This window comes from Podarcis melisellensis (assembly GCF_964234715.1).
Source record: "Podarcis melisellensis genome assembly, chromosome: 1".
Lineage (NCBI taxonomy): Eukaryota > Metazoa > Chordata > Lepidosauria > Squamata > Lacertidae > Podarcis > Podarcis melisellensis.
Genome location: NC_138528.1, coordinates 51,602,599 through 51,615,977, shown reverse-complemented (window position 1 = coordinate 51,615,977; position 13,379 = coordinate 51,602,599). Strand labels below are relative to the sequence as shown.

The 13,379-nt window shown below is 39.9% G+C and overlaps 1 protein-coding gene across 5 annotated transcripts in view; it reads left to right on the top strand.

Moving 5' to 3' along the window:
• Window positions 1–13,379, top strand: part of TSPAN18 (tetraspanin 18) — a 146,946-nt gene that overhangs the window by 29,277 nt on the left and 104,290 nt on the right. For 2 of the 5 annotated variants that reach the window (XM_081892114.1, XM_081892111.1), the window contains exon 2: window positions 1,203–1,290. The exons of 2 other annotated variants lie outside the window; for them this stretch is intronic. The gene's annotated coding sequence lies outside the window, so the exon portion shown is untranslated. Of the gene's footprint in view, window positions 1–1,202; window positions 1,291–1,390; window positions 1,450–13,379 lie in introns of those variants that run through there. One more of the 5 variants, XM_081892113.1, reaches the window with a different exon arrangement.

The window sequence follows — 13,379 nt, the reverse complement described above, 5'->3', positions numbered from 1 at the left end:
AATGGGAATTAGGATTAATACTGGATTTAAGTTTCTCATAGTTGGCTGGCAATAACCTAATCTTCTTAAGGGATGCAGGCAGGCAACATTTCTCTGAATGTGTTTAACATTTTCAAAACCGATAAGAAATTGAAATTTGATACTGAGGGACTTCAACCCCAGAGCCATCGAAAATGCAGCACTTTACACTGCTATCTTTAAGGCAGTCTTTTAATTTCCTTAATATATGACATTCACCTAGGTTCCAATACTAGGTTCCTAGTACGCACTTTACAGTAATATTTGTTCACTTTACTTTGTTGGAGTCTAGTGCCTGTGATGACTTTCAGAATCTGAATGGATTACATTTTTCAACATGACAAAATGTAATCTTCAGATGCAGACAAATGCTTGCATCAGGGCAGTGAATGCCTGGGTGTTACTCTTTTTGATTGGTTGTTTCTGTAGCTCCTAGGATTGTTAATGGCCCTTAGTACAGAAAGATGGTTCCGTGTGAATCTGGGTCTGGCATGCACACACAATGACTGGAACAATTCAGTTCTACTCTTTTAGTTTTTCTAAAGTTTCTCAGTTTGGTCTTGATCCATTTGGTCATGGCTTGGAGACTGTGCCTAAGTCAACAGGGTCTGAGGGCTAGTGTGGAAAGCATCCCGGATTAAAGTTATTATTTTTAAAAGTTTACAAAATTTTGCTTCAGAAAATACAGTACCGTTCAGGATTTGATGCTCTATATGTATCATATGTACAAGACAAGTATTTTTGTGTGCATAATTCTACATGTAACTAGTCGGACTTTTGGAGGAAAAGCTAATAATACACAAGCAGCTTGGACATTAGTGGACACTCAGTGTTTTAATTCCATTCAAAGCAGATTACTCCTCCATGAGGAAGGGTAGGAGAGGAACTGGACTACCACAATTATTTTAGCAAAAAAATAAAGTAACAACTTGATTAAGATTTGAGAGCTACCAACTTCCAGTACGCTCCTGGTGTTAATCTGACTTGGTCTCTATACTGCCAGCATCCACTCCTTGTTTAATATGACCAGGAAAGTGAAAATCATGTCCAGTTGATTTGGATTCAAGCAGAGGTGCCCCAAGCAAAGCTTGGTTTGGGAAGAAAAAGCACATTTGGAGATGTTGATTAAAGCAAAGGAAATCTAATCACATTGTTTCTTTCTCTTTTTTAATCCTGGTCCACAGAAATTAGTTGTGAGAAAAGATCGAGGGGGGAATAGGAAGATAACTGCAATTCCAGTGGAAGGAAAGGAAGTCATCACCAGGACACAAGGTTTGCCTATCTTAATTTACAGCAGTTGTCTTCAACTGGTCCAGACTTGAGACCCACCTCAGACACCCAACTTACAACATGAGACCAACTTTCACATTTTCATCAGGCCTGAAATCCAGTGTACAGAAAATAAATCTGCAGAACATCCATTTCCCTTAGGTAGCAGTTGTTCTTTGTTAGATGCTGTAGTTTTTGGGTGTTTATAGGTGGGCAGATTCTCCTACTCTGAAGCAAAACAAAAAGTATGTCCCTCTTTCATTTTGCAATGCCTTTCCATTTTATGTATTTGTTTCATTAATAACTAAATAAAAACTGGTTAGTTTTCTCTCCAAACTCACACCGAGATACTAAGGTTGTAGTCATGTGAACTTACTTGGGAGTAAGTTTTGTTAAAATGGGGGGGGGGGGAGAAGCCACACCAAGGCTTTCCCCACTCTATGCCCCACCCTTCTTCCCCCCATTGCAACTGCTAAGCCCTTTTTCTCTCTCTCACACACACAAATTATGAAGCACCCAGCTTCTCTTTTTCTTCAGCCTCATCTGTACCTAGGGTATCACTTTCACTTATATTCCCACACTGCTTCCTTCCCTCTACTTTTCTGCCATCCCCTTGCCCAAAAAACCTTGCAAGGCTCCCTATGTGAAAAAGAGGCTCCTCTGAACATGTGCAGAGTGTCTTTCTCTCTCCCCCCCCCCCGATCTTCTTGATATTCTCAATTTTCCTTCTCCATGCCCTCCCCCAGGATTCCCCTTTTGGCACACACTCACTATTTGCCTGTTGGGGGTTCTTCTTTCCCCAGTTCCTCCTTTGGTACATGCCCATTAGCCTGCCCCCCATGGTTTTATGTCCTTGGTACAGCCCACTTTCCCTTTTCTCGCTCTTTCTCCCTCCCCTTCTGGTAAACCCTACTTCCCACCCACCTTTAGAGACCTATGATTTAGAGGATTCGGTTTTATTTGTTCGAAGAGCTAGACTGGATCTAGACACATCAAAGAAGCGTTTCAGTTAGACGTTTTGTAAATCTAAACAGGGAAAACAGGTAGAGAAAAACGGGATTCCATAGTGCCATCTGGTGGCACAATGTTATATTGCATATAAATCACTTTTTCTTTACCAGTTTAACTGAGTCCCTAGTTAGCACTCACCAGGAGTAGTGTACTTGTGATTCTGACATGCTTTTGGGGCTGCAATCTCAAGTGAGTAGAAAAATGTTTCAGTGATTAAAGTTCTGAGATCTGGTAACCTAGACATACATTTCCTATTTGGAAATTGATCAGGCATGTTCAGTGCGTATAATTCATAGCTGGATTTTATGTTAATTTCACGGGATGGATTAGGATGTGAACAAGTCAATGCAATGTAAGTAGTGCACATTTTCCCCCAGAAAGTGTCACCTAATCAATACCAAACAAATTAGAATTCAGCTTCCCTATTGATCCAGTAATAAATTATTATAATGAAAACCTTTCGGGAAAGAAAACATTTTTGGGGACAAGTTTTAGACTCAAACTATAATACTATGTTGAATGAGGGAAAAAACGGATTACAAGCAAAACACGTAAAGATTCCACTACTGCTTTCTATTGGAACAATTGGTTAATAACTATGTGACACAGCAGACACAGCATTTGTTGATTTTTGTTGCTGCTAATAGGCTGTAGGCAAAACAGATACAACATTGTATTGTGGAGCAGAGAATTGTGGAGTATTTTCAAAATAAATTGAGGATAATTCTTGACATACCATAGATGTTTTCCATTGAATCAGTTTTATAATGAATGATTTTAGAGTGTTGTTTGTGCTGTACTTTTGTACTGTTTTATTGTTGTTAGCCGCCCTGAGCCCGGCTTCGGCTGGGGAGGGCAGGATATAAATAAAATTTATTATTATTATTTATTATTATTTATTTCTAGTGACCAGAAACTGATAAAATATCTGGCAAATCTATTATCATTAGCAGAACTTTCAGTTACTGGCTTAGGCTGCAATCCAGCATCTGCCCCTCTCCTCCTTACATCAGGCTGTGTGTGGTTTGGATTGAGCAGGGACACCCCTCCAATTGTGTCTGCCGGCCCAGCTCTCCTGCAGGACATGTATGGAGATGGATGGCCTGCTGATGGTATCCCTGTCAGTGGAATCGGTGGAAAGTCATAACATGGGTCATTCCAACAGAGGGGATGCCACCAGTGGGCCAGCCGGGGATCTGCTGGATTCTGAGCTGATCTCACAGCTAGTGTTGACCTGGAGATGGCCTGATCTGCTTCCCTCCACCTGCGGCTGCCTTGAGCGGCTGTGGATGCATTGGAGGCTCAGTTGCTTTGCAGAGTCTTAGTGGCAGCAGCAGGGAGGGCTTTTACATTCAACTACTCGATTAGCTAAACTGTGTTTCTTGGAGCAAATTGGAGTCAAGTTGTCAAAAGGTTCAAATTGGCTCCAAAGTGTAGTTCATGAAGCTCAGCATTATGGCTTTTCTCTGGAGTTTCCTTGCTCTTTGAACCCTCTTGCAAGCAAACAGATTTTCAGTACTTGGGTTCGTAATGTCTGTTTTTATGTGCCATCACAAGTAATAAGATAGCCACTTAGTATGCAGTGATGTAGGGGGAATTTTCCCTTAGTGGCTGGAGTCTCAGAGAAGAAGAACAATTGCAGAGGAGAAAAAGCAGTTTATTGAGTATTCAGGTGGGGTGCAAGGAAGCACAGGCCACACACACACACACACACACACACACACACACACGTCTGCAATATGTTCTGCACAGGATAGTCAATCACAATACAATTATTATCATAAAGAAACTCCCCCACCCAATAAGTTTCTACTTTGTTTCTTACACCTGTGCAATAAGCCTATTTACTTCATAATTTCATTGTGCTTAAACAAGCAAATAGTTAGCAAGTGACTACTTATTTTTGGTTACTACTTTTTCATGGCTGAACATGCTGACTATAACATCTAAGGGTTAGAACAATGCTGAATATATGCCTTCTTGTTAGAAAAACAGAAATAACCTAATGATCTGTTTTTGCTCTCCACCCACAATGATTAAATATAAATTTGAATTTGAAGCTTATTACTAATCCTGCTCTTAGAAATGCCTTAATTCATCCAAAGATGCAACAGGTGCCAACTGCAGGACTTTTTCTTACTTTTTGTAAGGAAAATGCCTTATCACTTCAGACTCTGCCCTCGTGGCAGTGATTCTGCACAAGCTGTACCTTATTACTTATACTGCTTACAAAATTCTCAAATTCACCTCTTGAGGTAAAAACTCCAGTTGGTCTGAACTGAAGAAAAATTGATTTTCTGCTGGCTCCTTGCAACAGTGTGACTCAGCCGTAGTGCAAAGGATTTGCCTTGGTAGCTTCGAAAGTTTCACCTAATCTCCTGCCATCTCAGTAGCATGATGAATAAGTAAGACATTATTGCTATTGTGAATATTCTTTTTAAACTGTAATTGCTATTCCACATTTTGTTTTTTGTTGTGACCCATGGCTGAAACAATAACAAATGACTGGCTGATTGGCCTGTTTGGCTGAGGCTGATAGGAATTTAAGACCAACATCTTTCCCAGGTTTGGTCAAAGGCCAATCATAGACAATTTTAGGATTATGTTCTGTGAACATTAGATTTGGGAGCTAGAAATATGTTTTTCTCATGTTTCTATGTATTTAGGTTTATTTTCTTACTAATTACACCTGACAAACAAGTGTGCGATTTGAAGCAGAACCTTCAATATAAAAGATGCAGTCAGTGAACCCATGTGCTTAGTTTGTGGAAAACTTTTTTCTCTCTTGATAAAAACCCTTCTGCTTCCCACAGCAATGTAATGACACATTTTGCTTAAGTTGCAATCATAATCCTGTTTGTAGCAAGCCATAGCTGACACCACAGGAAGTGTTATCATTATCACAGAGTGTGGAGATTTCATTGTTCTTTTGCTCAGGGAAAAGGACCAGAGACAGGAGAATGAGAGGAAACTTGTTAACTTCTTAGTTGCCTTTCTGGATATGATTTCAGTGGAGCAGGGTAAAGGGGAAGTATGGTTTTCCTGCAACAAATCAGATATCATACAGTTAATTTTTGTTGAATAATCAGATCTTCATAAAGCAGGTGGTTCTTAGTCATTTTTCTAAAACACATATTCCCTTTGGTTCAACAGTCCTTTCCTAAAGTTTGGAACCTCTTATCATCGTCACTTTTAATTTGTATACCGCCTTTCTATCTTATAATACAAGGTGGTTTACAAGGTAAAGAAACAAAGAATGTACACCTTATAACAATCTAATGCAATACAAAAATGTGATAATAAAACATAGCTTTAAAATAAACAGCCTACATCAAATAAAGTAACATTCAACAATCATTAGGATAGTATAGAATAATAATATCAGCATATAAGAATTTAACAGAATTCCCCTCTTAACAATTACAATAAGTTATTTCTAAACTACAATAAATAAAACAGATGGCAAGCCATAGTGCATAAAATAATACAATACAAATTGAGAAGTAGGGACTAGAGGGCGGGGCAAGGCAGGTGAAAGAAGGCCTTCCCTGATGAAGTCTCTCCCCTCTTATCTATACCCTCAGCTTCTACCTCTCCTTCCCTGCCCAGTGAGCTGCTGGTGGAAGAACAGCTTGTTCTTTCCAAAGTTCTGAACTGTTTGTAGAGGTTTCTCTCTCTCTGCTTCCACCTTCCTTGGTTGTGCTTGTGTGGTGCTGTTGTTGGACAAGGGTTGCAGCCCATTAGCAGAGGACTTGCTTTGCATGCAGAAGTTCCGAGGTTCCATTCCCAGCATCTCCAAGACGGGCTAGGAGCGTCCCCTGTCTAAAACCTTGGGGAGTCACTGCCAATGTGTCTACACAATTCTGAGTTAGGGTTAGATGGTATAAGGCTGTTTCCTCATGTTTCCACCTCACAGTAAGGCAAACTGTGGCTTGCCATGAATGAGCTCTGTGTGCTGGTGCATGCTGCTTAAATTGCACCCACCCCACTCATCCCTGTCCCAAGCTAGCATTATGTGGAACGCAGCACTTAGGGTTTGTTTCACTCCAAATAGTCGAGAGGAAGCCAAGAACAAACCCAAGACTTCCTCTCATACTTTGGAGAGTAATAAACTATAAGCATTGGCTCCTATGTAATGTGAAGCCAGTACCCTTGGTTGTTCTTTGTAGTTGGCCATTGTAGATGACTAAACTTTCACATACAGTGGTACCTCTAGATACGATCGGGATCCATTCCAGAGCCCCGTTCACATCTAGAAGCAAACGTAACAAGCGACAGCATGTCTGCACACACGTGCGCCGCTTTTGGCCACTTCTGCGCATGCGCGTGATGTCATTTTGAGTGTCTGTGCATGCGCAAGTGGCGAAACCCAGAGGTAACACACTCCGTTACTTCCGGGTTGCGCGGAGCGCAACTCGAACGCGCTCAACTCGAAGTGTATTCAACCCGAGGTATGACTGTATACTGAACACAGTTCGGGGGAAGGAAGACTCTGTATAATTTACATCTAACTGGTACGTAAGTACCAATATTTATACCATAATAAATGTATATGTGATAAAATGCCTGAGGATATTTGTTTCTAGTTGCTACTTTAATTAAAAAATGACATAACCAGGATGAGATAAGCATCTCAGTGGTTGCTTTTTACTCCGACCCCCTGGAGATACTTTAACTAGGAAATGTAGCATGATTGACAATTCTTGCAGACTTCAAAGACGCCACAATCAGGGGCTTCACAGGAATACTACATCTGTTTAAAGTAAAGTTGAAGGAAGGAGCTTTTTCACCCATCAAATTACTTCAGAAAACACCTTGTTTGACAGTGCCTAAGTTTGCTTTGCATATAAGCATTTCAGTAGCAGGGACCGATTTATATTATGACACTGAGGCAGTGATCTAAGGGTAGAGGAGTAGAATGCAGGATGCAGGATTTCTCCCCGCCCCGCATTCCAAATTTATGTTAGACATCAGGCAAAAGGCTCCTGTCACTTATTTCTGAGTTGGGAGTTCCTGCAAAGGTTTTAGTTAAATTAGTTGTTTAAGAATTGTGGGTTCTCTAACATTATTTTATCTCCTGATAAAGACCTTTTAGACAAAAAAACCTGAAACGTAAATGCTTTCTCCTGCGTACATCTAGGGCAGTGGTTCCTAAACTCCCCCCATCCCTCTGCAACCACTTGAAAACTGCTGATGGTTTTGGCAGACCACTTAATGATTTTCCCCTGCCTTTCATAGCAGTTGTAATGTGCTGTGCTAGATGCTGTATGATCTTTAATTGTATTTTTATTGCTGCTTTTATTTCTTACATATTGTATTTTATTGCACGTTGAATTCAAATTCAGATACAACAAAACACAATATAAAAAATTAAAGGAACAATAAAAGTTAATTAAAAATCAATATGAATATTTAAAGCTATGGATGTACCATTTCCTGTCTTCAATCACAAATCCACAGACCACCTGAATTACAGACTGAAGTTTGGGAACCCATGACCTAGGCTGTTTTTGTTCACTAATGCTGCCTGAATGGCTTTCCTGCAATTGCTCGCAGAGGGCTTTTATTAGTTATCAGAGAAACTGCTCCTGCAATGACCCAGAAACAAGTGAACAGAGCTGAACAGGCCTAAACTAAGTGCAGTTAGTTTATCATTCTTTGGAAAGATTAGATTTATGAAGATAAATATCAGTGTTCCTGAGTACAGTGATACCTCGAGTTAAGTACTTAATTCTGGAGGTCCGTTCTTAACATGAAACTGTTCTTAACCTGAAGCACCACTTTAGCTAATGGGGCCTCCCGCTGCTGCAGTGCCGCCGGAGCACGATTTCTGTTCTCATCCTGAAGCAAAGTTCTTAACCTGAAGCACTATTTCTGGGTTAGCGGAGTCTGTAACCTAAAGCGTATGTAACCTGAAGCATATGTAACATGAAGCATATGTAACCTGAGGTACCACTGTACATGGTTGGCTTGGATATGCAGACGTAAGTTCAGTGCCTTACTCGGAGAAGAGTGTCTGATCTAGGACAAGCTCCTTCTCCTCAGCTTCACTGCCCTGTTGATAAAATAAAAATACTGCCTTCCTCCTGCACAGGACTTTATAAACATAAGAGAAGGGTTGTAAATAGACTAGGTGTCCCGTTCCTCAGACTATGTGAATAATTGTCTCCTCCTGAATTGTTGCATACTTTTTCAACTCTTGAGGACCAAACTTTTTTTTGTCACAGGAAGACTAAGAAATCAAGAAGAGAGATGTTTTAATATAGAATGAGCAAAATTTATTGACTATCTGAAGAATTATTGTAAACAGTGAGAATAACCTAAATAGAACATGAAGGACGAGTAGTAAATAGTAAATAGATAAGAACTGGATATGCAGTGGGGAAAGATATAACATAAGTAGCTGCAGAAAGGGGGTGGGGGTTGATGATTGGATACCTTAATTGGATGTGTAAATTTAGATTTGTGATTCAACTGTAAAATGTGAAAATGAAAAATAAAATATGAAATAGGACTGGGGCATGGGGGGGGGGGGGCGACAGGAAGCTTGGATCCTTTCTGACTGCCTCAGTTCTGATCATTCCCCAAACACAGCTTGCTATTTGCAGTGGTAGGAAAAGATTCAATTGAAGGTTTCTTCCTCCTGTGAAAAGCAAGTGTGGAAGGGGTGGGTTGAAGACTGATGCCGACTGGAACCATGCTCTGAGCTAAGCATTGAACCTTTGTCCTCCCCAAGTCTATGGTCCCAACCCAGCTCAATTGCTGCAGCCAGCCGTTTGTTCGAGCCGTGCAATGAAAAATGCCATGACTAGTTTTGCTCTCAGTATTTCTGAAAGGCATCCCTTTTCTCGTTTCATTCCCCTGCCCTGGAAACCCCTGATAATTCTAGTTCCGTGAGGAGGGGGGATGCTCGGGATCTCTGAGACTGCAGCACCCTCATCAAACTACAGTCCCTTAAAAAATGATTAATTGTATTTAAAAACAGGTGTGAGGGGAGTGTTATCTGTCTTGTCAGTGTTACAGTTATGCAGGCAAGTTATACAGCTTGGAGCCCACCAAACTTTGCAACCAGCTTGGTTCAGGGGTTGAAAGCAATCATGATTTGCAATGGAATAAGCTTGTAAATAAATAAGAGGGAGCACCCTGGCTCCTGCTCTTGCTAAGCTGTTTAGGCTTCATCTGAATAAATGTTTACTCTAGCCATATAAGTCTGGTGCTAATGAACCTAAATTCAAAATGCAAGGGATTCTGCTGAACGACTAATCCAAAGGGGCTCTAGAATCCTTCCTCTCAATAAATAAATAAAGCCCCATATATTAAAAAGTTTCTGGCCAAATAAATAACTGCTGTTTGTTCAAACAAGTGAAGCAGAATAGTAATAGCAGGCTTTTTTGTTTTTTAAAAAGTTGTGCTTGCTTTGTTAATGTATTTTAATAGGATTCTTCAATAAGATATGATGTAAAGCTCATGATAATTATTAATTCACTAGACAGTCAGACTGCTGCAAGAATAAAATGCACCTCTGTCTTCTGGCCTTCCTGATTGGCAAGGGCTAGATGTTACATTTGCTTTTAATGATTCTTTTGCACTTGTCATAGTCAAAGGTTGCTGTTGTAGTTAGGCCTGATTTTAGGGATGCAAGGTATTTGTATTTCTGACAAGCTGGAGCTTCTGCTCCTACTTAAACTAACAGACACATAGCCAGACACCTTTGGATCTGTAGAATATTTTTCTTTTATTAACTCTGACCCATGGTACACCAAAAGTTAAATGGACATAGCAATCAAAGATCCTTCCTATGATGTCAACAAAGGCATTGTTTCCCAGAAATACAAATAAGGGTGTAATTTTAGTAACATCATCCAGGAAAATGGATATGCGAGACACCTAGAAATCAAAGCCATCAGAGCCCTATAACTTCCAAAGTCCTCCTAGAGAAGAGTAATAGATCTATGTGTGCAGAATCCCCATGCTCTCCAGTTAAAAGCTATTGGATGGCTTGCCTTAGATTTTGTGGAGCCCCTTTTAGAGAGAGAGGGAAAAAAAAGTGTACCCAGACTTATTCCAATTTCAAAAAGTAAAATATAACAAGGTAATACTGAAAAAGTTTCCAAAGAACATAGGTTTAGGTGTATAATGCCATCTTTTTAAAGTAGTGTTACCTGTTTTCTGAAATGCAGTCAGCATCTGAGGCTTTTCTTCGGGTTTCCTGTCCATGAGAGGTCTGGATGGTGTCAACATGAGAGCAGGCCTTCTTTTCCAGTTGCTCCCCATTTGTGGAATGCTCTCTCCAAGGAGGCTCATCTTTCACATATCTTTAGGCACCTCTATAACCAGGCCTTTGGCTGATTAAACAATCTATGAGCTTTTAAATGTATTTGTGAGAGGAGATTGTTGGGTTTTGTTTTGTTTCTTTATTTGTTTTGCTGTTATTTATGTGTTTTCTCTCTTCACTTTCAGAGGTCATCAATTTTTTATATTTTTATTCTGTAAAGTGCCCAGTGATCATCAGATGAAGTGCAGCATATAAATTTAAATAATAATAATAATAATAATAAATTGATACTAGGGTGATGAATTTTCCACTCTGCACTCTTTCTGCAGTAGTCCATTGAAATATTTAAACATTTCCAGCTGTTGCTGTTATAATGCACTTTCCACCTCCTATATCAGAAGTCAGTTGTCTTATGGCTGCATTTATAAAAAGGTATTTTTGGCAGTTGTTAGCCCTTAATGTTCTTCCACATTTTAATTATAAATGTGTGTATATTAAAATAACATTATTATATATCAATCTGAAAGTGTAGCACTCACTCTTTCTCTCATCCAACTTTTGTATCAAAGGTCTGGCTCTCTCCTTTATTAACAATAGCTATTTAAAAATGAAGTCTTTCTAATTGCATTTTTTGCTTCTGCTGTTGTAGCGATTCGAAATTCTTCCCAAGGTGACTGCCTCTCTTTCCTGCGGTGCAGACTAGGTATTAATGTGGTTTGCTAAATAACTACAGGCTGAGTTACTAAAGGCATTTTTATTTTATAGTATAAAATCAGCTATTTTTTCCATAGCCATTAATTTGAAATTAATGGCTTGCAAATTACGTAAACCTTTCCTTAAAGTGCCTAGCAGTCCTTTCTTTGTATGGAGCTTTACAAAAATTATCTATTAATTTTCCATTTAACCTCTCTACTACAGAGGGGATAGTACTAGAGTCTATTGTCTGTGTATTCAGAAGTAAATCTCAATGAGTCCAATGGAGATAACTTTCAGCTAAGTAAGTCCAGGATTGAAATATGAATAAATCTCATCCGTTCCTCAAACCTACAGCAGAAGCATGGTTGCCTGGACTAGGGCTTCTAAATTTCACCAGTTCCTACATATCTGCTCTTGAATTTATTTATTTTTGGGGGGAGGGGTCAGCAAAATAGTCAAGTGGCACACTTAAGAAAGCAAGTGTTAGGATCTTCATTTTCCCCAATTCTGTCTTATTTCACTCGGCTTTTAATTTGAGAGCGTTCTAGAGAATGAGTAGAAAACCTGCACAATCAGCTACTGTATTGACCTGAATATAAGCCTCACTTTCCCCCCAAATTCCAACCATGAAAAGTTAAAGTGCAGCTTATATTAATGACCTTCTAGTATGCAGCCAGGAGTGCGGGGAAGCCGTGCCTGCCCCACGTGTAGTCCCCCGTCCTCTCCCCCAAGGCCGGAAAAGGGGAGACCGAGGAAGGAAAAAGGCTATCGGCCATGCAGCGCAGCTCCCCCCCCCCCCCCCGCTCAGTATGCAGCCAGGAGCAACAAGGAATGGAGTGGCTTAAATGTTGAATGGTCACTTTAAAATGTGAAGGTTCATTATTGCTTCACAAGTTGTGTATGTCTTTTAAGGGCCAGGGCCAAGGCAAACAATGAGACTCAGTCTTACAGCTGTGAAACGTAGTAGGTGCTGCTGAGTTGTGTTAATCAAGTTGTGTTAGCAATTGGGTATAGTATATAAGGAGCAGCACCTAGCTCTCCCATTACCCTGGGGGATGGGTTGGTGGTTGGGTCTGGTTTGTTGTTGATGTATTTAGTGTATAAGGAGTTTTTGTTTTTGTAATTAAAACCTTGTTTAAGTTATTTTTGAGTCCCTTTTTAATGCATGGTCTCCCCAGCAAGCTCTCTGCAGCGCTGCTAAACTGCAAATAGCCAACATTATATTGGGTATTTTTTCTTTCTCTCTCCCCCCCCCCCATTTTAAAGGTGCAGCTTATATTTGGGTGTGGCTTATATTTGGGCCAATATAGTATATCACGTGAACTATTTGTTGCTTGTTTGTACCACTTCAGATAGCATTGGGGGAATCAGATGTTTGACTGTTCATCCATACTATATATATTTTTTAAAGTTTTTGCAGAAGTAGAAAAAGTTTCTACTCTAGCTTTCTTCCTTGCATGCTAGTTTTGTATACAGCATCAATTTTTAAATAGGCAGGCATTTGAGAGGGCTGTCTCCACTGGTAATCTGGTCATCATCTGAGGCTGCTGTTCATGTGTTGCAGCTCTCAGAAAGGTTACAGTCTTGTTGATAATTCAGCTGTCAGAGGAGTCAGGACCTCCAAATCCTTATGAACCTGACTTCTAACATTGAAAAGTCATGTCCAAAACACTTGAAATATAAAGTTAGAAGGGTTTGGTTAGGGTACTCTGGTTTAAAAGTTATGGAAGCATAGAATTCACCCGTTATTTGGGGGAGGGGGTTGATTTAAATCATGATACCTTACAGGTACGGCATTCCATGGGGTTTTCTTTCTTTCTGGCTTCTCTTAAAAAAATGAAAATATGTCTTCACACACTCTTAGTAAAATAAACGCATGTGCAGGGCTTCACAAATGATCCAGTGCAGGAAAAATATGGAATATGAAGCTCCCCATATCTTTGATTTCTTCCTGTACAGTTATAAGAAATAGGTTCTGATTCATGTAACCTTTTAACACTCAGTACCAGAGTGGTTATAAAAGAGACAGAGAGGAATACACATGGGCATTCAGTCTGCTACATTATTTGAAGCTGCATTGAAATTTCTCAGTGGCACAGCTCTAACAGCA